Here is a 26,757-nt window from a genome sequence, read left to right on the forward strand (position 1 = left end):
GAACAAACTCCATAGTTTCTTTGGCTGCCTCAAAATGGCTCATGCTGCAAGCCTCCAGCTTCTTTCATCTCACTAGCAATTGGGTTGACACAAAATTTTGTGGCCCCTCTCCCTCCAATTTCACGTATAAGAGCGTCATTGGATGAGTCCGCAGATGGCCTCAGAGTCCATGCACTAGTGGTAAAAACGCTCATATATTATGGGACGGAGGGAGTAGTGCATACAATAGATGTCAAATAAGCCATTTGGTGGTTCTACAGATACTAAAGCAAGTAAGTATACATGATCCAAAATCTTCTGTTCATCTGTAACAATAGAACAAACTCTATAGTTTCTTCGGCTGCCTCAAAATGGCTCATGCTGCAAGCCTCCAACTTCTTTCATCTCAGTAGCAATTGGGTTGACACAAAATTTTGTGGCCCCTCTCCCTCCAATTTCACGTATAAGAGCGTCATTGGATGAGTCGGCAGATGGCATCAGAGTCCATCAAAGCCCCGCATCAGCGTTGAAGCGGCTTCCGCCAACAGTTTTAGTACTGCAACCGACTGACAGGCGACAAACCACACCGCACTGTCCCATGCTCCTGTCCTTGTCTCTTTAGGTTTTACCTTTGCCAACGGTACGCCTCCGACAATGGCCTCCAACCCCGATGACGCCCAGCTGCAGCCTTAAGAATTTGGCAGTAGGGATGTATAGACTATACAGCTACAAATGGTCAGAATGGAGAAAACAAGCTAACGAAATTCACTTTGAATAGAATCCGTATAGAACTATTGTGAATGATATATGCAATTCCGACAAGCAAACATGTCAACACATATGTAGATTGATCTTAGTTCGACCTTAAAGTGATAGGAGTTCATATAAATTTCCATTGTGTTATTGCATTTTAAAATTTGCACCTTTCAGTAAAATATGTTGTTCATACACACCATTTATTAATAGCTACAGAAACAATTAGCTACAGAAACAATTAACTCAAAAGTGCACTTAACATTTTTGTGAAGAATAAGAGTATACGTACGACCCTTATATAGCAGAAAAGTGCAGTTAAGATTTTTGTGAAGAATAAGAGTACATGTATCTCTGTATGCATCTGAATAAAAAATAGTTCCATCTCGTTATTAGTGAGAGTATACTAGCTTATAATTACACTTCTGTGGATTCTACTACTGTATAAATCTAGCATAAGTTGTAACAGCTATCAGATCTCTTCGTGCCGACAGCCTGCTAGTACATTGTTATCTTTTCTAATAACACTGGCTCAAACACACACGCTTGCTAAAAAAAGTATATACATTATAGTTTTGCAAAGCAAAAGCTTAGAATTCCAGCCACCTTTATTCTTTTTTTTTCATGCGATCTCGAGTTAGGTACTCCGTCCCTCAACTATATGCGCCACTAGCTAACATGATTGCTTATTTCCTTGTTTGAAGGGCTGATACAAGTATCCATGCTACCTGGAATAATTTATTCCACCTAAGGGCTGATACAAGTATCCATATAGATGAAATGAGTTCGGAAACAGACTTCAAATTTTGCACACATACAGCAAACTGGATATGGAACTTTCAGGTTCACATATTACAACAACAACCAAATCAAAGAGGACAACACAAAAGAAACACTGACGAGGAGCAAACACAAACAACAAAGACTCTAATTAAGCTGATTGATATCTGTATGATGCCTCAAACTGAACCTGTTGGGTACTTGGGTATAGCTCAATTAGTGGTGGTACCAAACGCACGGCGAGGTGTCCGAGGGGGGAGACCATGGCAGGCAACGCTCGATCTCACTAGGGATTGAGTAATGCCACCCGCCGGCGTCGGCGCAGGGATACTCGTTCTACTGGAGGACACTGTGCGGACCACCAGGGTAGACGTCGTCGAGGAAGTAGATGTAGCCCGAGCTGCCAGCGTGTCCCATGTCGAAGGCCTTGGAGCAGGCCCGGCCGTTGAAGAGCACCTGCCCGGCCATCTGGTAGATGCGCCAGGACTAGGAAGCCGGCCGGCCCTCCTGTTGCTACTGTAACCTGAAGAGCTGGAACCGTGACGTGCGGCCTCTCAACGGCGAGATGAATCTCCTCACCATTAGCAGATCGGCACCAGAGGCGGAGGGCTGGAGGTAGCAGGGTACGATCCCCTAGTGTGCCATGTTCGTCCGGGGAGCACGGATCTCGTAGGCAAGATGTACAATGGTATGTGTAGATGTCGAAAGTTTGCCTTGTAGTAGTAGAGGTCATCATCTGAGTCAACGGCCTGGAACCATCTGTGGTGGTAAGTCAGGTCTTGGGCGTTGGGCGGGGCCATCATCTCTGCCGGTAGCGACATCCAATACTCCATGCCCGGGCGGTAGAAGGCCATGTTTGTTTGGTTGGACGTTATGGCAGCGACCATGCAGGCACCAGAAGACGGGGCAGCGGACATGGCGACTGCACAAATCATCATGAGGCACCTGATGTCGTCGGAGTTGATGAGGATGCACACGCCATCCTGGAGGGCAATGCGCTCGCCGGTGCGGAGGTTGAGCATGGCATGACCGCGCCAACATGGGATGATACCACGACCCAACCTCCTGGAGCGGAGCAACAGAAACAGGCCCCGCGGCCTCGTCAGAGAGGGCCAAGCGCGGATCAGCAGAGCTGCCGAAGATCCTATAGTTGTCGGTATGGGCAGTGGAGGGCTTGAGGAGCCATGGCAGCGGGGACAGGTTCTGCAAGGCTACCCGACGCGGCGACGCCAGTGGTTGCAGATGGCGGACGCCTGGACCGAAAATATATAATAGAACACCTGCACCCAGGCCCTTCCTATCTAGCCATCCATTCTGCTTCGCGATTCATGCAAACACATTTCTTTTTTTTGTTTCTCTCGCATAAAACATGTTTTGAAGTTCAAACCTTTGCAGCGTGGCAAAGCTTTCTATTTAGAATCTAGGATAAATCTTTCAGATTTTTTGGTCAAAAATAAATATACAAAAAATGATTTTTTAGATTAAAAAAACATTAGTTGTGTTGCACAGATCTTAAAGCAATATTGGACAGCTAGGATAGCAGGGCCCGGGTGCAGATATTCTAAAAATCAACGTCCATGCCTGGACTCGATCCGCGATGCACAACAGCAGGAGGAAGATATGGCCGAGAAGATCTTGGTGGAGGCTGGATGGAGATCTTATGCCATGACGAGCCGGTCTGCCCTCACTGCATGTCCTACTCAAGCGGTGGCTGAGCTGCAAGCCGAACGACGAGGTCCATGGGCCGGTGGGTGCTCCGGTGAATGGGTTCGTGATGGAGCTGCGCTACCGCCGGTGCCAGGCGTCTAGGCTCCCTTGCTGCACGGTGAAGACAGCCTCCCTTCCCTGCCATTGCAGCACCTAGCTGCCCCGCTCTCCAGCATATCCGCTCATGATCGTCATTCAGTTATCCATCGATCGGCCAGCCTACCTAGGACTCTATATCTGCATATCTTTCACATTTTTGTTGGACCAGGCAAAGGGAGAAGGGGCGAAAAAAGAGGTTAGCCTAGCCGTACACCTGCTAGACAAAGAATTTGAAAAGTTTATGTAGGCACTTTCGGTTTAAAGTTCCTCTGTTTCTTTCTTGTGGTAATTATGTTTCTTTACCCACTGTACAAGGATTTGCAGTAGCCGTGATTTGTTCAAAAGATCTTCTAGGTGAGATGCCTTCGGTTTGTTCCATGGTGGTGTCTAGTAGTTCTGGCTGGTAATGGTCCATGCCAGTGCATGGCCATCGAAGTTGCATACCAAGCGAGCTGAACAGCTGGCTCCACACTCCATAGGTGATTCTGATGGTCTCTTCTCCCTATATGCCATTCAATTTAGAAAAGTGCAACATTAGTTCAGTCAAAGTGCAACTTACACCTTTTTATTTAGTTACATTTTTTAAGAAAAGTGCAGGCTACACTTATTTAGTGGGATTAATGTTAGTTATCCAGGTTATCTTAAGAATTGGTCTCTTGTTGAAACAATATTGAGATGGTTGACCCCCCCCCCCCCGCCCCCTCACACACACACCATTTCAAAAAGGAAAATGTTGTTAGTTTTTCTAAGAACCAACGGTGTTTTTGATTTTATTTGAATCATAGGAAAGTCACAATATAAAGAGGCTCCGTATCACGAGGATCTGAGTGCGACTACCTTGCTTGATAGGGAGGAGCAAGATTATCTTTCGGGAGCATGTCATCCGGGTAGGTGTGTGTGTGTGTGGGGGGGGGGGGGGGGGGGGGGGGGGGTCGAGATCGCGTCAGTCTTCACCCACTCCGCCTTCGTTGTGTTCAACCGCTGCTGCTGATTTCCTCTTCCTTGTAGTCGTAATCCTACTACTACTGTCGGCATCCATCTCCTTTTGCAGAGATCGGCCGCTAGTCTGTGAGGAGAATTTGGTTTGGAGCTCGGGATCAGAGCAGAACGGGGGGCTAGGGAGATGCGGAGCAGCCAAAGCATGATCACTTTTGAGGAGAGAGTGTTTTGCTGCTGGTTTACGACGACAGACGAACCGTATAGCCTATACATAGAAACTGTCCGACGTGAGGTGACATGTGTGCGATTATAAATTTGGTTCTTAGAAAACTCTGTATGATACTTGCATGCCTGCCTGTATTATAACCATCTTTGTGTATGCAGTTTGCCGGGAGTGTATTATGAAGAAAATAGATGAAGAGGAGATTGTATCCTGCCCAGTATGTGAAGTTGCTCTTGGGATCACTCCTGAAGAGAAACTCAGGTAAGTAATTGTTAAAATACCAAGGTTATCTGTTGTACAATATTGTTTTTCCAACTAGTCAGTTCTCTCTTTCGTTTAAATCCGTGATAAAAAAACATGTAACCTGTTTTTCCGAATAGTTTAAAAAAATGAGTATCAGCCATTGTGCCTATTGCTTGCATTAGTAGGCCCATAACCCATTATCTGCCTGGCCAAACCAATTTGGCTCAAAATGGAACCGTGTCCTCCTCCACGGCTCTATCTGTAGCATCATCCAGTAGGCCTCGATGTCATCGATCGTCGGCGCCTACGCCGGCATGGTCTCGTCGGACGACTACACCACAGAAAGGCGGGTAAAGCTTCGCCCTCGTCCCCATCTCAGGCATCCAGCCTGCAGGATCCACCGCCTATAGGAAACCCCAAGACAGGACGCCTCCTGTCCCCTTCCTATCTCTCGATCATAGATAAACTTTCTTTAGTTTTTGAACACTGCTAGATCTGTTGGAAGGGGGTAACTGATGTTAGTCTCAGTTTAGGAGCAACTTATTCACTCATAGATAGGTCTAATTCTGCTGCAAGCTAGGAAGATCGAGTAAGCTAGCAACTGAAAAAAAGTTTATTCACTCATAGACAGGTCTAATTTTGCAGCAAGCTCGGAAGATTAAGCTAGCCATTGAATCCAACTGTTTTTCGTTGTGCTATTGGTGGATTTGAAGTAGATTTTTCCAGGCAAAGTTTCGTGAGATGACCTAGACGAATTGGGTGCATCCCACTGTATGAGCTGCTTGTTCTAATACCCCACTTGTTTTCTGTACTCTTGCCATGACTGTGATGTATCCTAGTTGTCTGCAAACAAAAGGGATCTAGCGTTAATAACATGTGAGCCTTAAGAAGTCGTGTTGCCACCCTATTTAGGCCTTCTTACCACTAATAGTACTTATAGTGGATGTCAAAGAAGATATTGCTATTGGAGGCCGAACTCCATAGAGGCCTCCAAATGTAAAATTCAAAATTAATGAAAATTCATATTTTTACAGTTCAAAAAATTATAAAAAATATAGACATACATGAAAGCATAATGCACAAATGTATAAATTTTCAAGACGAAATACGTTGAAATGAGGGCTGTGCAATAGAAAAACAAATCTAGGGCTTTTTAACACATGATACCGTTCATCCTCCCAGACCATGAATTTCTCTTTTTTGTACAGATCGCATTTAAAGGTATTTCATCCTAAAATTTACACATACACCTCACATCCTTGTTTACTTGTATAAAAAATCAGATTTTTTAAAACCAGAAATTTTGAATCTTGTTTTTTTCCAAAATTGCTTCCATCCAAAACGCCATACTCATGCCAAAGGCCATTTTAGGGTTTTACAGATACTAAAGCAAGTAAGTATACCTGATCGAAAGCCTTCTATTCATCTGTAATAATAGAACAAACTTTATAGTTCCCTGGCTGCCTGAAAATGGCTCATGCTACAAGTCCTCCCGCTTGTTTGATCTCAGTAATAATTGGGGCGACACAAAATTTTGTGGCCCCTCTCTCTCCTATTGCACGTGCTAGAGAGTCATTGGATGAGTCGGCAGATGGCCTCAGTGACCACATACCAAAGCCCCACATCAAAGTCGAAGCGTTTTTCGCCAACAGTTTTAGTACTGCATCCGACTGACAGGCGACAGACCACACCGCACACTCCCATGCTTCTGTGGTTGTCTCTTTAGGTTTTACCTTCACCAACGCTACACCGCTGACAATGGCCTCCAACTCTGATGACGCCCAGCTTCAGCTTAAGAACTTGGCAGTAGGGATGTATGCACTGTAGAGCAAAAACTGGTCAAAATGGAGAAAACATGCTAACGCAATTCACTTTGAATACAATCCGTATGTAACTATTGTGATGGATATATGCAATTCCGAGCAAACATGTCAACACATATGTAGCTTGATCTTAGTTCGACCTTAAAGTGATAGGTGTTCATATACATTTCCATTGTGTTATTGCATTTTGAAAATTGTAGCTTTCAGTAAAATATGTTGTTCACACACGCCATTTATTAATAGCTGCAGAAACAATTAGTTTATTTGTACTTATATAACTGAAAGTGCACTTAACATTTTTGTGAAGAATAAGAGTATACTTACGACCCTTATATAGCAGAAAAGTGCAGTTAACATTTTTGTGAAATATAAGAGTACATGTATCTCTGTACGCATCTGAATAAAAAATAGTTCCTTCTCGTTATTAGTGAGAGTACACTAGCTTAAAATTACACTTCTGTGATTCTACTACTGTATAAATCTTGCATAAGTTGTAACAGCTATCAGAGCTCTTCGTGCCGACTGCCTGCTAGTACATTGTTATCTTGTCTAATAACACTGGCTCAAACACACACGCTTGCTAAAAAAAAGTATGTACATTTTTGTTTTGTGAAGCAAAAGGTTAGAATTCCAGCCACCTTTATTCTTCTTCTTTTTTCATGCGATCTCATCTCAGATACTCCGTCCCTCAACTATATGCGCCGCTAGCTAACATGATTGCTTGTTTCCTTGTTTGAAGGGCTGATACAAGTATCCATGCTACCTGGCATAATTTGTTTCCACCTAAGGGCTGATACAAGTATCCATATAGATGAAATGAGTATCCCTATCTCGGCGCAGGAATACTTGTTCTGCTGGAGGACACTGTGCGGACCACCAGGGTAGACGTCATCGAGGAAGTAGACGTAGCCCGGCCTGCCAGCGTGTCCCATGTCGAAGGCCTTGGAGCAGGCCTGACCGTCGAAGAGCACCTGCCCGGCCATCTGGTAGACGCGCCAGGACCAGGGAGCCGGCCGGCCCTCTGTTGCTTATGTAGCCTGAAGAGCTGGAACCTCGATGTGCGGCCTCTCAACGGCGAGATGAATCTCCTCACCATCAGCAGATCGGCGCCAGAGGCGGAGGGCAGGAGGTAGCGGAATACGATCCCTCCGTGTGCCATGTTCGTCCGGGAGCATGGATCTCATAGTCAAGATGTACAATGGTATGCGTAGATGTCAAAAGTTTGGCCTTGTAGCAGTAGAGGTCATCATCTGAGTCGACGGCCCAGAACCATCCGTGGTGGTAAGTCAGGTCTTGGACGTTGGGCGGGTTGTCATCTCTGTCGGCAGCGACGTCCAACACTCCATGCCCGGGCGGCAGAAGGCCTTGCTTGTCTGGTTGGACGTTATGGCCGCGACCACGCAGGCACCAGCAGGGCCGGTCCTGAGATTTTAGGGTCCCAGGACGAAACTAAATTTCGGGGCCCCTAGTATAAACAACATACAATAATAATGATTATACTTATATATGAAAATTTACATATGAACACTTGAATGCATCCAAAAAAATACATATGCAGAAATTATACATATTACCTTAAAAAATTATATCATTTTTTATGCAAACTCAATTCTGATGAGGTTCATGTCAATCTCTTCCAATAATTTCTTCTTGACGCACATTGATACCAAGCCATTAAAATTCTCATTAGTCACTCTTGACCTCAAATAGTTCTTTGATAATTTTAACTTTGAAAAGCATCGTCTTTCAACTGATGCCACCGTCAGATGCACTATAAATAAGATGCAATATAATACAGACATTAGGATAACAAATAAATTTAGTGACATGCTCAAAAATCTCCATATCATTATATCATCTGGCAATGTGAAATTTATAATCTTTAATAATTCAGAAAAAGGCAAATTTATAATATACCTTGGATGAGTCGGCATCGGCGATCGGGCATTCAGCGATTTGTACTCGTTCGCATCTAGCTCTAGAGCTCGACGGATCGGTGATGATGTGCGTGTGCTTGACTAGTGCCCAAGGTGAGAGCGCAAAGCGCGTTCTGAATACTGGCTAGACACTGGAGCGATTGGGAGGCCCCGGAATAGAAATCAGCGAGACCACGTACTGCTGATCAGAATTAGGAACGGAATTTGAAGAAAATGAGCAGGGACGCAAGTTCTTATTGCGAACAGGACGGCTGCTTCAACGCATCTAACCTCCTTGATTTTTCGCGAAGTGACGGTGGCGGTGTATGCAAGTTGGAAACTTGGAATTAGGTATGCCGCATGATTTCAGGATGGCTACGTGATGGAACGTGGAGGAAAGTAGGAAACGAATCACAAAACTAGAAAAGGAATAGGAAGGCCTCAATACGTCGTCTGTCGGCGTCCACGCATGACCACGGCCCATGATTTTCCTAGCGCAAGCCCACAGGCTACCTGGGGAGGGGCCCCTGGATTCGGGGGGCCCGGGGCGGTCGCCCCCCCCCCCCCCCCCCCCCCGCCCCCCTCAGGGCCGGGCTTGGGCACTAGAATATGGGGCAGCGGACATGGCGGCTGCGCAAATTATCATGGGGAACCTGATGTTATCAGAGTTGATGGGGATGCACACGCCATCCGGGAGGGCGATGCGCTCGCTGGTGCGGAGGTTGAGCATGGCATTACCGAGCCAGTGATGGGATGATACCATGACCCACCCTGCTAGAGCCGAGCAACAGAAACAGGCCCTGCGGCCTCGTGAGTGAGGGCCGAGCGCGGATCAGCGGAGCCGCCGAAGATGCTGTAGCTGTCGGTCTGGACGGTGGAGGGCTTGAGGAGCCATGGCCGCGGGGACAGGTTCTGCAAGGCTACCCGGCGCCAGTGCTTGCTGATGGTGGACGCCTGGACTCGATCCGCGATGCACGACAGCAGGAGGAAGATATGGCCGTGGAGATCACCGTGGATGCTCCATGGAGATCTTATGCCATGACGACGAGCCAGTCTGCCCTTGCTGCATGTCCTACTCAAGCGGTGGCTGAGCTACAAGCCGAAGGACGACGTCCATGTGCGAGTGGGTGCTCCGGTGAATGAGTTCGTGATGGAGCTGCGCTACCGCCGGTGCCAGGCATCCAGGCTCCCTTGCTGCATGGTGAAGACAGCCTCCCTCCCCTGCCACTGCAGCACCTAGCTGCCCCGCTCTCCGTCATCTGCTCATGCTGGTCATTCAGTTGTCCATCAATCGGCCAGCCTACCTAGGACTCTATATCTGCATATCTTTCACATTTTTGTTGGACCAGGCAAAGGGAGAAGGGGCGAAAAAAAGAGGTTAGCCTAGCCGTAGACCTGCTAGACAAAGAATCTGAAAATTTTATGTAGGCACTTTCAGTTTGAAGTTCCTTTGTTTCTTTCTTGTGGCAATTCTGTTTCTTTACCCACTGTACAAGGATGTGCAGTAGCCAGGATTTGTTCAAAAGATCTTCTAGGTGAGATGCCTTCGGTTTGTTCCATGGTGGTGTCTAGTAGTTTTGGCTGGTAATGGTCTATGCCAGTGCGTGGCCATCAAAGTTGCATACCAAGCGAGCTGAACAGCTGGCTCCACACTCCAGAGGTTATTCTGATGGTCTCTTCTCCGTATATTCCTAAGTCGATGATACTTTCTGAAGTCTCATTCAATTCAGAAAAAGTGCAACGTTAGTTCAGTCAAAGTGCTACTTGAGCTTTTTATTTAGTTATCTTTTTTAAGAAAAGTGCAGGCTACACTTATTTAGTAAACTAAATTTGATTTTTCTAAATTGATTGGTTCTTAAGAAAAACTCAAATCTTCTTTGAATCAACAAGTGTGGTTTTCTGTAGCTCAGGCTACACGGTACCTCTTATCTTTGCCATCCATTTATGCATCAAGATCCGTGCAAACACATTTGTCTTTTTTGTTTCTCTCAAACGACACAACATATGATCTTCAAATTTTGCAGAACAACAATACATTCTAACTACAATATAGGAAAAAACTTTCAGATTTTTTCATACATTTCTTGAAATAATATTTTTATTCAAAGAAAATCTCATTTTGTATATTTATATCAGACCAAAAAATCTGATAGTTTTTTCACACATTGATGTTCTAAATGTTTGTTTGGTCTGCAAAGTTTGAAGTTCATATGTTATTTCATTTTCGAGAAACAAAAAAGAGAAATCTTCTTGTTGTTAGTTAGTTGGAGAGTACGGATCTCAAAGTAAGGCTGGAGGGTTGAGGATAAGAGGTTCCATGTAGTCTGAGCTACAAAGAAACTTTGTGTTGAATCAACAAAAGAACATGATGGCAGATTTATGCGCTTCTCGCTTGGGCCAGCTGGGCACATAGTGCCGCCAAGGTCCTGCGATTGTCGTGTTTTGCACTGCAGTGTGCCGGTGTCTGCATAATGGTCATGCGTTGGCCAAGGGCGCGTGGGTGGTTGTTGTCTAGTGCTTGCGCAACGGTTGCGCGTGGGGCCCCTTCTCGGCAGTCGCAATGTCTATCTTTCATGGGGTAAGGGTGCACCACACGTCTTCTAGTCCGCATCAAACATGGTGTTGTTCGTCTGTACTCATGAAAAGGATGTTGGGGTAGTGGCCCCTGGGTCACGACGGATGTTGTATGCTAGTGTGCGCAGGTGTGAAATGGCAGCGGCTAGATCGCACAACGACATGGGTGACCACTTTGCAAAGGCTACTTCCGGGAAGCCTGCGCCTTCATCCAGTGTGGCCACATATGTGAGTTCACTCTCTCTATGCTGCTCCTGCTGCCTCCACAGTTTTGTTTTGTGCTCCCTTTTGTGTCCGACTGAACGCACTCCTCGTGGTCTTCCTGTGCTGCTGCGCACGACCATCCTTGGTTTTGGTGTCCTCTATTGTCTTCTGGCGTCCCGTCTATCTCTTGGTCGGTGGTGTCCAGATCCAAGAACAATCGTCGTTGTTCTCTTGCGAATTCCCGATCCTATTGATTGCGTGCAAATTTGTCCAATTCCAAATATCCATCGCTTTCATCCTCCAACCTACTTTGAACTAGGACATGCCCACCAGCCACTTGAGAAGGTGGTGACGCTGAGAACAGGCACTTGTTAGGCACTGGAGAAGAGGGTGGTATTAGCCAACACCGGTTTCCTTGCGAGGACGAAGTAGCATGGGCCAACTTACTTGCAGAGCTTGGTCGGCGTCCGCGTCCACATCCACTACCATGAGCAAGAACACAACCACGACCGCGTTTTCCTCCCGTGGCCACTTCTTCTTGAGAATAGTCCCTAAGATCTGGGTAGGTGGGATTGGGACGACATTATCATCATCGTTACTGTCGATTACTTCGAGCACATTGGCTTTCCTCATCTTGAACGAAATCTCCTCACCCACGAATCAATGTTGGTGGAGGAGATGGACTATATTTGTTAGAAATCCACGGAGTTAGAGAAGCACTAGTCGGGATCGGTTACAGCAGGACAATTTCGTTGTTGTTAGTAAAAGCAAAGGCATCCCATTTTCTTTTCTTGAAAGACAAATCATTACCCTCGAAGACCACATTCTTCATGATCCACTATTCTTCATGCGATACCGGGGGAGCCGCATCATGGAACAGGGTGATGATCCCTAGATCAATGGCATTGATAGATGTTGTCTGTGTTTGCCTCTCGTGGATCTCGGATAGCACGGCTTGTTCCATGATTCTCCACCTGCAGGATTCCACCTTGCGACAAGCCTTTTGATGTGTTACCGCTCCGGAAGCCACTTGCACCAGAGCTACTCCAGAAAAACCCCATGCCGCAGCCCGAGCGAGGCTGTTGTTGGACGTGAATGCATGTGAACAATGAAGAGCCAGACACCATGCATGAATTTCTGAACGAATTCCTCTTCCTCGACCAAGTGAATGTCCTGGATATCGAGCTCCAATGATGGGAGGCCCACCTGGGGAATGGAGCCAGGTCAGGACCTTACAAAGGCATCCACTGAGTAGCATATGTGCAGGACTGATACGTCTCCAACATATCTATAATTTTTTATTGTTCCATGCTGTTATATTATCATTCTTGGATGTTTTACAATCATTTTATATCATTTTTTGGGACTAACATATTGACATAGTGCCAAGTGCCAGTTGCTGTTTTTCCTTGTTTTTTTACGCAGAAAATTAATATCAAACGGAGTCCAAATGCAGCAAAAAATTTATGAATTTTTTTGGACCAGAAGACACCAGATGGGCCAGAGAAGCACATGGGGCACAACCCACCAGGGCGCGCCTGGGCCCCCAGGTGTGCCCAGGTGGGTTGTGCTCACCTCGGTGGCCTCCCGCACCGCCTCTTTGCTCTGTAAATACTTCAATATTCCAGAAACCCTACGGAAGTCGACGAAAATCAATTCCAGCCGCCGCAAGTTTCAGAACCACCAGATCCAATCTAGACACCATCACGGAGGGGTTCATCATCCTCATTGGTGCCTCTCCGATGATGCGTGAGTAGTTCATTGTAGACCTACGGGTCCGTAGTTAGTATCTAGATGGCTTCCTCTCTCTCTCTCTTGATTGTCAATACAATGGTCTCTTGGAGATCTATTTGATGTAACTCTTTTTGCGGTGTGTTTGTTAGGATCCGATGAACTTTGAGTTTATGACCAGATCTATGTTTTTATCCATGTAAGTTATTTGAGTCTTTTGATCTATTATAGCCTTGTATTTCTTCTTTGAATCTTTGGTTTAGTTAGTCCGACTAGATCGACTTTTCTTGCCATGGAAAGAGGTGCTTTGTGATGGGTTCGATCTTACGGTGCTTGGTCCTAGTGACAAAAGGGGAAACGCCACGTATGTATCGTTGCTAATAAGGATAACAAGATGGGGTCTATTTCTACATAAATAGATCTTGTCTACATCATGTCATCGTTCTTATTGCATTACTCCATTTCTCTATGAACTTAATACACTAGGTGCATGCTGGATAGCAGTCGATGTGTGGAGTAGTAGTAGTAGTAGATGCAGGCAGGAGTCGGTCTACTAATCTTGGATGTGCTTCCTATATAATGATCATTGCCTGGATATCGTCATGATTATTTGAAGTTCTATCAATTGCCCAACAATAATTTGTTTACCCACCGTTGCTATTTTTCTCGGGAGAAGCCACTAGTGAAATCTACGGCCGTCGGGTCTCTTCTTTATTATATTTGCCTTCACGGTCTATTTTTGTTTGCTTTTATTTTCAGATCTATTAATCCAAAAATACAAAAATACCTTGCTGCAATTTTATTTATTTATTTTATCTCGCGTTCCCGCGAGATCTATTTATCCAATCTACTACAATTTTACCTATCTTTTTACCCGTGAGGGATTGACAACCCCTCTCTTACGTCGGGTTGCAAGTATTTTTTCTTTGTGTGCAGGAGCTGTTTACGTGGTGTTGCGTAGTTCTCCTACTGGTTTGATAACCTTGGTCTCATCACTGAGAAAAATACCTACCATATCTATGCTGCATCATCCCTTCCTTTTTGGGAAAATACCGACGTAGTTCAGGCCGCATCAAAAGGAATTTCAGGCGCCATTGCCATGCAGACATCATCAACATCTACCAGGTTTTTAATCACAAATCTCATCTCCTTGCAATTTACATTATTTGTCATTTGCCTCTCGTTTTCCTCTCCCCCACTTCACAAAAATATGCTGTTTTATTCGCCCTCTTTTTCGTTCGCCATTTTCTCGCCAGATCTGTTTTTGAGTGCAATCTTGTTGCGTAGTCATGATGACTCGAGAGAACACACTACAAGGATACCTACTATAAAGCAACATAAATTCTACAACATTTTAAATATATGTTGCAAAAGTTTCAACAGATACACATATAATCGATGTACCATATGCGTTGTAGATTTGTCGTGACCTATACCTATGAAAAACAGAGCAAAAGGAGAGAGAGAAGCAAAAAAACAGAGCGCCCGATTCCCCTCATCTCTCCCAGATCGCCGCCACCTCTCCCTCCTCCGATCCACCTCACCGCCGGCCCTTCCCTTCCCCTCATCCCACCATGCCCTCGTCCGATCCACCTCGCCGCCGGCCCTTCCCTTCCCCTCATCCCACCATGCAGCTCCAGCGGCTGCTGGATCCATCGCATCCCCCACCCACACATCCCTCTCGCGTCCCATCTCTAGCTCTCTTCATGCGCTTCCTCGCCATCTGCGACGGCTAATTCAGGCGGCGTCCGGCGAATCCCGCCATCACGAAGCATAGCCCGAGGTCCCCATCGAAATGCGGCGCCGTCCCATGCGACTAGATCCGGTTCTCATGGCCACCCCCTGGCCAGGGTTTCGGGCGTCGGCTCCGGCGCCGGTGGCCAGGTCCTCCTCCTCTAGTACTCCTCTCTTCCGGTGAGCGCATCCCTTCCCCTGGCTTCATCCTCATTTTCTCTCCCCATTCATCTAACCTCTGTTTTTTCTCCTCTTGTAGACGTGCAGGGAGGACCGGCTACGTGTGAACTCCATCGTGACGCTACCGACGGTGATGTCTATGGACGGGATGTGCCTCGGCGTCGATGAGCATGCACTGAGGCGGGAAGTGGAAAAGGAACACATCGCCAAGCGAACTCAATGGTACGGTGCTGGAGGTGGAGGACGTGGCCAACGTGGCACTGTACGTGGAGTCAACGAGGCTAGGTCGAGCACCACGTGAGTTAAGGCTGAACCTTCTACATGTGTGTTGCATAACCACTACTAGACATCTGAATATATCCAATGCGACCTCACCCAAAAAGCATCAAGATAATTGATCAACCTGAAACTATGGATTCAGTAACCTCTTCGTTCCGTCAGTTTTCTTGATTATCTATGTCTGCCTGCTGCTTAGATTAAAAGCATTTGTTTGGCAGTGGCGGAGCATGGCAAGAAGTGAAGAAACCAAGAGGGGGGCCATTTTTTAAAAACAAAATATGCATTACTAGGAGCAGTGTGAGCTGATGGTTCATTCTTGTTCAACACTGCTCACAAACAGAAGTGGACGAGTATATGGAGGTGTTATTTTTCAACCGGAAGCATAGCTGCTACGCACGTATGCAAGAACGACAGACAGATTATTTCCCACCATAATTTAGGAAAACCAGACCAAGACTGTAAAGGGCTATAGAATAAAAGCATGCAAAATGAGTACTTCGGAGTCATGCGTTGTGGATCAAGGCATTGACTGAGCCGACCTGCCGGCAGCAACATGCCTCGTCAATCAAAGGCATTGGCACAGCCAACCGGCCCACAGCAATGTCGAGCACGACAGCCACAACTTCGCGGCCTGAGAGACATTCGGACATTCTCAATGTGTTGATCTCGCGGCCGAAGGAGCAGAGACAATTGGTGCGGCACGAGGTCACGGCCGCGACGACCCTGCAGCCCGCGCACACCAGGTCAAGGGCTCGATGCAGAACTCATTGCCGATACTGGAGGAGGCGCTGTCACAGCACCAATAGGTCCTGTAGCCTGCTACACGATATTGCTCCGGCCATTGATATGCCATCAATTGCAGGTTTCCTGCTTGCTGTGGTGCACTGCAGAACTAATGCCAAACATGGATAAATCCATATCTCATGTTCTTAAACAACAGCCATGCATGTAAGGACAACCCATGTAAATAGGATTCAGTCATATTCTTATATGTTTTATCCTTTATTATAATTGTAATTTTTTTATGTCAATTATTCTCTATTGTAGGTAGCTCTCAAACTGAGCAGAGTCAAGATTGATGCTATGGTACCATTAATGATTCCAGCAGAAGATATTTGCAACCTGAAGTGTTACACAAGGTTACTATTGTGCCAATGTGTCATCATGTGTTTCCATGATTTTTGCAAACCTTTAATATATCCCCAGGTTCCTTTTCGTCTATGCTAGAATTGGTTTGGAAAAAACTGTATGCAACTACGGCCATGAAATTGTATTGAGAATTATGCAAAGAGTGAGTCATCATTTCTTCAATGGGGTTGCAGTTCTAGCTCTTTGTATACCACACAATATTGTGCCATGTATCGATATTATTATAACTTTAATATGATCCAAACACACACAACCTCCTACAGAAAACTTACTATGAATTTTCTTTTGGCAATGTTTATGAAACGCAAATGAAGTAAGATGCCAGAAATCAATTGAAGAAATTGATGGAAATTAGTAGAAAATTATCTTTCTAACGTTACAGTATTAGCAAACTGATTCTAATGAGAATAGTAGATTTGTATACGCCATACTGTATGGTGAGGATTCATTCCTTAAGGCTGGCTTATAATTATGTGCTAATTATAGTTTTTGTGTTGATCCATTCTCATTCATTGTATACTTTTAATGATAACAGAGCGGCTTCTTTTATAAATTTTTAGTTACTCATGTATGCAGGTCAGCTTCAAGGCTATGAAGCGAAAGATCAGACAAAGGTTTTCGCCATGTTTGCCCTTCAGCTTAGTAACTGTACGTCTAGTTCTTTGCCCTATTGTAGTTCTTTTATTTGCACCGTACTTCTTGAAATATGATATCTTGCAATCATTATTGTAGAGTGGACGTGCTTCTATTTATATTCCTGAAATAAACTGAAATTTCATATACATCTCTATAACTTTGTTTTGTTAATAAAAAGGTTTGATTAATTAAGCATTGTAGTTACATGGCTTTATCCTTATTTTCTATTGTATCATGTCTCCACTTCTATCTAACAGGGATCATAGATCTTGCTATAGTTGTAAGTTGTGATCCTAAATGTAAACTTGATGGTGCTGAAATTACAAATGAATTCTCGGCAGTGCATGTTGATATGGCACTTGTGAAAACTGAAGATTTGGTCCAGAGTCGTAAAACGTGTAATATTCTCGGTATTGCAGAAGAAGCAAATATTACATTGCCTTCAACCTTTGTATGTGAAATATCCTGCCTATATCACTACTTGCATCATGTCAATGCATTGCGTGTTAACTATTCATTTTTTTATTTTCTTTGTAGATTCAACGGTTGTATGGATGATTATATGGGTGCGTGGCAAGAATACTGCAATGATGATGATGGTGTTTTGGTTCATGATGATGATGATGATGATGGACGCTTTTAGTTGTATTTAAGTTAGGGATGTTGTAGTTAAGAATACTACAATGATTACGTATTGGATGATGTTCCTGTTCCTCAGTTAAGTGTTTGTTAAGGTGTTGAGATATTGATGGATGCTTTTAGTTTAAGCTTTGATATCAAGAAAATATTTAGATCATGTATCACAATAGGATGAAGTTCCTCATGTAATATCCACTATTGTAATCCAACAGTTCTATCCAGTATATGATTTTGTCCTCTCGTGAGTATATTCCTTTTTTTTCCTCACTTGATATACATAATTATTACCATTATATGGAGCATTAATTTAATAGTTGGGATTATAGATACTCACATTATATATGTACTAGTTGCAAATTCTTGTTGCCAAGCAATGAGATTCGGATTCCTGTATATTAAGCACCAACATATATAAGTGTTGTAAAATTCAGTTTTATGTGTTGTACTCTTGCAACGGTTCGTTTTACCAACGAAAGTGTAAGCGTTGCATTATGCGCTAGCAACACTGGATAAGGCTACGCATTCCAAACCGTTGGTAAAGACACTAACAACGCATATATGGACTTTTAGATACGGAAAAAACCGTTGCTATAGGGGTGGTCCTGTTGTAGTGACATCAAGTTGTGTGATTTCTCCAATACCAACAACAATGATTTTATTAGACCTCCGATTGCTTCACCCGCCACTAGTGCGGAGTCTTGTGATATTAATGCCGCTTTGCTGAATCTTGTTATGAAAGATCAATTTTCTGGTACTCCTAATGAGGATGCCGCGTCCCATCTTAACACATTCGTGGAATTATGTGATATGCAACAGAAAAAAGATGTGGACAATGATATTGTGAAGTTAAAATTATTCTCGTTTTCTTTGCGAGATCGTGCAAAAATTTGGTTTTCTTCTTTGCCTCGTAATAGTATCAATTCTTGGGATAAGTGCAAAGATGCCTTTATTACTAAGTATTTTCCGCCCGTGAAAATTATTTCCCTTATAACCCAGATCATGAATTTCAAGCAACTTGAACATGAGTATGTTGCACAATCTTGGGAAAGGATGAAATTAATGCTAAGGAATTGCCCAACTCACGGGTTAAATCTTTGGATGATCATATAAATTTTTTATGGGGGGTTGAATTTTGTTTCTCGTAATCTTTTGGACTCTGCCGCGGGTGGTACTTTAATGGAAATTACTTTGGGTGAAGCCACCAAATTTCTTGATAATATTATGGAAAATTATTCACAATGGCATACCGAAAGAGCTCCTACTAGTAAAAAAGTCAATTCGGTGCAAGAAATTTCTTCTTTGAGCGAAAAAGTTGATGCTCTTATGAAATTGGTTGCTAATAAAAGTGCTCCTATTGATTTTAATGATGTTCCTTTGTCTACTTTGATTAAACAAAATAGTGATGCCATAGATGTGAATTTTATCTCGCGAAACAATTTCAATAACAATGCTTATAGAGGTAATTTTAATCCTAGGCCTTTTCCTAGTAATTCCTCTAATAATTATGGTAATTCCTATGGTAATCCTTCTTATAATAATAGGAACACTTTCTGATCTTGAGAATAATATTAAAGAATTTATCAATACACACAAAGTTTTCAATGCTATAATAGAAGAAAAGCTGAGTAAGATTGATGATATGTCTAGAAGTATTGACAGAATTGCTCATGATGTAGAAAATCTCAAAATGAATTTTTTTGCCTAAGGTTGAGGAATCAATTAAGGCTCTTTATGTTTCTATGGATGAAAGGAAGAAAAGAACCGCTACGCTTAGAACTAGAAGAGAATTTTTAGAAAAAGCGTTTTCTAGTAATTGCTTTCATAAAAGTGGTGAAGATATTAAAATGATTGGTATTTCCTAAATTGATTCCTTATTTAGTAAGATTAAGATTGATAATAAAGGGACTGAAGAAGATTCAACTTTAGCTAGAAGGCGTCCCGATAATTCGGAGGGTGAAAATCTTCCCTCATGGCGGATCACCTTCGATCGCAGGGACCACCCCACTAGCATCCGTCATGGCGGATCCGCCGCACTGGTCCTAGACCCCATCATTGACGGATTTCACCTCACTCGAGCCCTCATGGATGGTGGCAGCTGCCTGAACCTGCTTTATCAGGATACAATGCAAGAAATGGGTATCGATCCCTCGAGGATCAAACCCAGCAAAACCACCTTTAAAGGCGTCATCCCAGGTGTAGAGGCCCATTGCATAGGCTCAATCACACTGGAAGTGGTCTTCGGATCACCGGACAACTTCCGAAGCGAAGAGTTAATCTTCTACATCGTCCCGTTTCGCAGTGGCTACCATGCATTGCTCGGACGGACAATATTTGCAAAATTCAATGCAGTGCCACATTACGCATACCTCAAGCTCAAGATGCCAGGACCTCGCGGGTCATAATAGTAAATGAAACACATAACTCTCACTCCGTACAGAAGAGCACACTACGGCCCTTGCAGCAGAAGCACAAAGCAGCCTGTTCAGGTAGACCACTCATTCGGCGTCACAGCCCCCGGACACCTTCAAGCGAGTCCAAAACAAGCTGCAACAGGATCGCCTGGCACGATCAGAGCTCGCCTAGCAATTCGGCCCCGTCCAAGTCCCAGTGAAGCGACAAAATCCGTGCCGCGCGTACATAACTACGCATTGAAAATACCATGGACATAGGCGGGGGCACGATCAGGACACGCCACGCATTGTGGCTTAACCACACTAGGGGATGTATACCTTTGTCATTCCTTTTCTCTTTCAGCGCCTAACTCTCTGGAAGCCCTTTCTGGCAGTACGATTGCCGGACACATTCTGGAAGCAACAACCAAGGCGGCAAGAAGCTAAGATGAACACAGGAACCACCAGGTGGTCTCTAGTAATAATTGATATACCCGCTTTTCACTATTTATGCGTAGCTTGCCCTAGGATAGGACATTTCGAATTGTCCTACTTTATGCTTATTGCACTACTTGTACCAATTACGCTTCGACGCATTATTTAAATAACAATGCATATCATTAATCTGTCATTGCATTATTTAAGTTTTTCTCTTTCTCTTATATGTCCACTTACGACAATCCGCACCCGCACATTCGGGTACGGTCAGTTTGCCAGGGGTTCGCGTTTACCCCATAATACGGCGCAAGAAGTCCGAACACTTTCGACAGTGCGGCACCCCGAACTTATAGCATTATATGCATCAGCTCCGAATCATGTCTTTGGTCAAATGTTAGGTTGCCCGGCTCCCATGCTTTGGTACCTTATGTTCCACTATATTGGCTAAGGTAGCGGTGGGAGAACTACTGCGATTGTGTCCCGGTTCTTCCGGACGAGCACCTCAGTAGAGAAAGCCAAAAATTGACTGTCATGATAAGGCGAGAGACTGGTCACTGTTCGAGAGGTCTCAAGTCCTTAAAGACTTTTTCCACTTCACGCGAGGAGTCAGCCTTGTCCGGCTTAGGCGTGTATAGCGCCCCAATTCGGCCCTCCGAATACCAGGGGCTTCGCCAAAATTTAAAATTATAGACTTCTATGGCTAAGTGAGAGTGATAAAGCATTATAGTCCGATTGCCTGGTTAGTTGCGCTGACCACCTCCCTTGAAGGACCCAAAATTGGGGTAAAGAGTGCTCAGGTTTATCCCGAATACCCCAGTACTAGTTACATGGGGGCAGAAGCCGACGACTGGCCAACTCTCAGATTTTATAAACGGCCGCACAGAAGGTAATATTTTAAATTAAGAAAGCGTCGCATGACGCAAATGAACTCGTTTCATATTACAGGATCACATGCGCCTATTCATGCAAGTTACATCATTGACACACTCATCTGCCACTAGGCGGGAACCCTTCACGGCACTCTCATAATAATTCTCGGGGCAGCGATGCTCCTTGCCCTCCGGCGGCCCCTCCAGCTTCACGGCGTCCAGCTTTGGCCAGTGTACCTTCGCCCGGGAAAAAGCCCTGCGTGCACCCTCGATGCAGACGGACCGCTTGATGACTTCAAGCCATGGGCAGGCTTCCACAAGCCTCCTCACCAGACTGAAGTAGCTACCGGACAGGGGCTCGCCAGGCCACATCCGGATTATAAGGCCCTTCATGGCCTGTTCGGCCTCCTTGTGAAGCTCGACTAACTGCTTCAGCTGGTCGCTCAAGGGCACGGGGTGTTCTGTCCTAGTATACTGAGAACAGAACAACTTCTCCGTCGAGCTCCCCTCCTCAGCCCGGTAAAACTCACGGCATCCAGTACACTGCGGCGAAGATCAGCAAATGCTCCTGGAGAGCTCTGAACTCGGGTAAGAAAAAGGGAAGTCTCCTTCACGTTCTTGCTTTGCATAATGAATTCCTTACCCGCTGCTATCTTCTTCACCGCATCAATCTCCTGGAGGGCCTTGTGTGCTTCGGCCTTGGCGCTCCAGACGCTTTCAAGCGCCTGCGCGAGCTCGGACTCTCACGTCTTAGAGTCAAGATCCAAGGACTCGTGCCTTTTTGCGAGAGCCTCGAGCTCTTGCTGCACCTCGCCTACTCGGGCTTCTTGCTTCTCCCGCTCAATACGCTCCTTGGCCGCTTTGTCTTCGGCCTCGGACAACGCCTTCCTCAGGGTCACCACTTTGGTCATGGCCCTTGGCAAACCCATGATGATCCTATTACTTTACAACTGATTTTCTTTTTAATTATATAGACAGGGGTATTTCTTACCTTTGCTCTCTTCAAGCTGCCTCTTGGTAAGGCCGAGCTCGTCCTCGGACCGCTTTAGGTCCTGCTTCAGCGCAGAGACCTCCGCAGTATGTGCGGTAGCGGCCAGCAGTGAAGCCTGCACATACACATAGACATACTCTAATTAGACTCCTGAGTTATCATTTGATCCTCTATTCGGCTTTTCTTCCTGAACGCCGAATAGAGCATCAGGGGCTACTATCTATGCGGTAATATTTTCTTATATTTTGATTGCTTACCTCAAAGCCTATTTGGAGGCTGGCGCAAGCTTCGGTCAGTCCATTTTTGGCGGCCTGAACCTTCTCGACCACCGCACTAATGATAGTGCGGTGCTCTTCATCGATGGAAGCGCTGCGAAGCGCTTCCAGCAAGTTGTCCGGTGCCTCTGGTTGGACAGAGGACACCGACACGGATGGTTGGCCCCCCTTAATGGGGGACCGCCTGGCGGAGTCCGGAACCATCGAAGGTTCTGGTGCAGTGTTCGGCTGAGGGCCGAACTCGGAGCCCGTTGGAGCCTCGCTCCCTTGGTACCCAGGGTCCGGGAAGTCGCCTTGAGGCACCCCCACGACCACCTCCCCTTGGCTCGGTGCCTTTTGAGACAACACCTCGGCGTTGTCCGTAGGGCGAGGGTGGTAGCGGTCGGGAGAGAACCGCTCTTCATATCCGGCGAGTCCAGAGAGCCGCTCGATGAGGATACGTCGAGACGAGCTCGGGACGGACTTCACAATCATGTTCGACATGAGGAGAGGCAGTGTAATACAACATAACTTGAAGTACTATGGCGCCCTGACACTTACGATTTCGCAAGGGGCTTGACCCTGGGTAGCCACTCGTCGCCGCAGTCCGCGGCCGTCGTGGCGCAGTCCGGAGGGAGGGTCCTTCCCTTCTTGGACCCTTCGGCCTCCCCGGTAGGGTCGGCCTTCCTTTTCTTGTCTCCCCCAGCTGGGGGGGAGAACTTTCCTCTTCCTCCTCCTCCTCTTCGTGGGAGGAGTGTGTGTCGGAGTCATCAGACGATGAGTCCGATACAACCTTGCGCCGGAGACCCTTTCGGGTCCCCGCGGTCTTCTTCTTGGTCTTCTTCACCGGCACCTCGTAAGGTGCCGGAGTCAGCATATCCGTTAGGAGAGCGCCTGCAGGATCTTCGGGCAGGGGGGCTGGGCAATCAAGCTGCTCCGCTATCTTTATCCAGTCCTGTTAATGGCATAGAAGCTTAGATCCTACATATAACTAAACCGGGGCAAATAAATACCCTGAAAGATATAAAAACTTATCGGATTGGCGTGGCGTTTTGCGCTGAGTCCGTGGTCCTCGGTGAGGGAAGGAGGAATCTCGGCGCCCTTGAATAGCACCCTCCAGACGTCCTCGTGCGTCATGTCATAGAGCTCTCGCAGCGTCTGGTGCTTGGCCGAGTCGAACTCGCACAAATCGAATGCCCGTCGTTGACACAGGAGGATCCGGCGGAAGAGCATGACCTGGACCACATTGACGAGCTTGATTTTCTTGCTGGTCATGTTCCGGATACAGGTCTGGAGTCCGGTCAACTCTACCAAAGAACCCCAGGACAGCCCCTTCTCTTTCCAGGAGGTGAGCCGCGTGGGGATTCCGGATCGAAATTTGGGGGCCACCACCCAGTTGGAATCACGCGGCTCGGTGATGTAGAACCACCCCGATGGCCACCCCTTTATGGTATCCGCGTAGGTGCCCTCGAGCCAGGTGACGTTAGGCATCTTTCCCACCATGACACCTCCGCACTCTGCTTGCTGGCCACCCACCACCTTCGGTTTAACATTGAACATTTTCAGCCATAGGCCAAAGTGGGGCATGATGCGGAGGAAGGCCTCGCACACGACGATAAACGCTGAGATGTCGAGGATGAAATTGGGGGCCAGATCATGAAAATCCAGCCCATAGTAGAACATGAGCCTGCGGACAAACGGTTGGAGGGGAAATCCTAGTTCGCGGACAAAATGGGTAAGAAAACTACCCTCTCATGGAGTTCGGGCGTTGGGATGATCTGCCCCGCATTTGGCAGCCGGTACGCGATGTCCGCGGCTTATATCTAGCTTCCCGTAACTTTTTGATGTTCTCCTCCATGACGGAGGATACCATCCACTTGCCTCCTGCTCCGGACATGCTTGGAGTGGTTTGAGAAGAAGAACGCGAGCTTGGGCGCTAGAGCTCGAGTGTGCGGGAATGGGTAAGCAAGGAGGAAGAAGGCGTGGGTGAATGATACGTCTCCAACGTATCTATAATTTATGAAGTATTCATGCTATTATATTATCAATCTTGGATGTTTTATATGCATTTATATGCTTTTATATGATTTTTGGGACTAACCTATTAACCTAGTGCCCAGTGCCAGTTTCTGTTTTTTCCTTGTTTTTGAGTTTTACAGAAAAGGAATATCAAACGAAGTCCAATTGACGTGCCAATTTTTGATGATTTTTTATGGACCAAAAGAAGACCCCGGAGTAAAAGAGTTGGGCCAGCAGAGTCTCGAGGCGTCCATGAGTGGGGGGCGCCCCCCCCCCCAAGCGTGTGGTCCTGCCTCGTGGACGCCTCGGGCACCTCCTTGACGTGAGACCGACGCCACAAATTCCTACAAATACAGAAACCTCCGAAAATTAACCTAGATCAGGAGTTCCGCTGCCAGAAACCTCCGTAGCCACCGAAAACCAATCTAGGCCCTCTCCCGCACCCTGCCGGAGGGGGCCGTCATCACCGGAGGGCATGGAGGAGGATCCCGAAGGGGCCATCATCACCATGAAGGCCAAGGACCAGAGGAAGAACCTCTCCCCATCTAGGGGGGTGGCCATGGAGGATGAAGCACAAGGGGGAGAACCTGTCCTCCTCTCTCTCGGTGGCACCAGAGTGCCATCGGGAGGGAATCATCGCCACAGTGATCGTCTTCATCAACATCACCATCATCATCATCATCACCCTCATCTGTTTTACATGGTCCACTCTCCCGCACCCCGCTGTAATCCCTACTTGAACATGGTGCTTTATGCCACATATTATGATCCAATGATGTGTTGCCATCCTATGATGTTTTGAGTAGATATCCTTTGTCTTTGGGTTGATTGATGATCTAGATTGGTATGAGTTGTATGTTTTACTTTGGTGCTGTCCTATGGTGCCCTCCATGTCGCGCAAGCGTGAGGGATTCCCGCTGTAGGGTGTTGCAATACATTTATGATTCGCTTATAGTGGGTTGCGTGAGTGACTGAAACACAAACCCGAGTAAGGGGGTTGTTGCGTATGGGATAAATAGGACTTCATGCTTTAATGCTATGGTTGGGTTTTACCTTTAATGATCTTTAGTAGTTGCGGATGCTTGCTATAGTTCCAATCATAAGTGCATATGATCCAAGGAGAGAAAGTATGTTAGCTTATGCCTCTGCCTCATATGAAACTGCAATAGTGATTGCCGGTCTTGTTAACGATTGCCTAGGAAAATTCCACACACCGATCCACCATTATTCCACACACGCTATTTATAATATTTAGTAATATATTCTAACTTCATGATAACATAACCTACTTTTATATTTTAGCTCTCTGATATCATACAAAGTTATCCTCTTTATACCCACAACCTAATTTTATTTCTCGTTGCTAGTTGGAAGCAAATGTTCGGTGTTCGTAGAGTCGTATCAGTGGCAGATAGGGCTTGAGAGAATATTGATCTTACCTTTAGCTCCTTGTGGGTTCGACACTCCATACTTATCACTTCCACCTTTGGAAATTTCTACGATGATTCCTTGCACTTGGGGATTATCAGTGAAAAGAGTAAACCCTTGTCCCTTTATAAGGGCGGAAGAGGCGATATGTCTCCCCACTTGCCAGGTAAACCCGCTTATTCCCCAGGCGCCGTAATTGATGGCGCGGTTGGGTTACCCACGTCCGTATTGATGAGAATCCTGTGATAAAGGGAACACGATGTCTTCTTTGACAAGACGTGTCAAGAAAACCGCCTCGCGTTATGTGCGGAGCTGGTTGAGAAAAACGGTTCAAATAATGACCGGGCCATGGCGTGATGTCATGCTGTCAAAACGTGTCAGCAGATTAGATTTGTGGAAATATTATTCTCTCTACGGTGGTATGTGGAACTTATTTTGTAGTGTCGGACACTATCCTTGTATTCAAACTCTTCCTCGGCGTATTCGGAGGAGGAACCCGCCTTGCAATGCCGAAGACAACACTGCGCACCGGACTCACCGTCATTGAAGCCTGGTTCACGGGCTACTGAGGGAGTCCTAGATTAGGGGGTCTCCGGACAGCCGGACTATATCCTTTGGCCGGACCGTTGGACTATGAAGATACGAGATTGAAGACTTCGTCCCGTGTCCGGATGGGACTCTACTTGGCGTGGAAGGTAAGCTAGGCAATACGGATATGTATATCTCCTCCTTTGCAACCGACCTTGTGTAACCCTAGCCCCCTTTGGTGTCTATATAAAC

At 45.9% G+C, this 26,757-nt stretch overlaps 2 pseudogenes; both read right to left on the reverse strand.

The window, feature by feature from the left end:
• Positions 1 to 1,728: 1,728 nt before the first annotated feature.
• LOC125507356 lies at positions 1,729 to 3,395 on the reverse strand (annotated as a pseudogene).
• A 125-nt stretch (positions 3,396 to 3,520) lies between these two features.
• On the reverse strand, positions 3,521 to 11,873 carry LOC125507357 (annotated as a pseudogene).
• Between the last annotated feature and the right edge of the window lie 14,884 nt (positions 11,874 to 26,757).

Source organism: Triticum urartu, chromosome 5 (assembly GCF_003073215.2).
Source record: "Triticum urartu cultivar G1812 chromosome 5, Tu2.1, whole genome shotgun sequence".
NCBI classification, from domain to species: domain Eukaryota; kingdom Viridiplantae; phylum Streptophyta; class Magnoliopsida; order Poales; family Poaceae; genus Triticum; species Triticum urartu.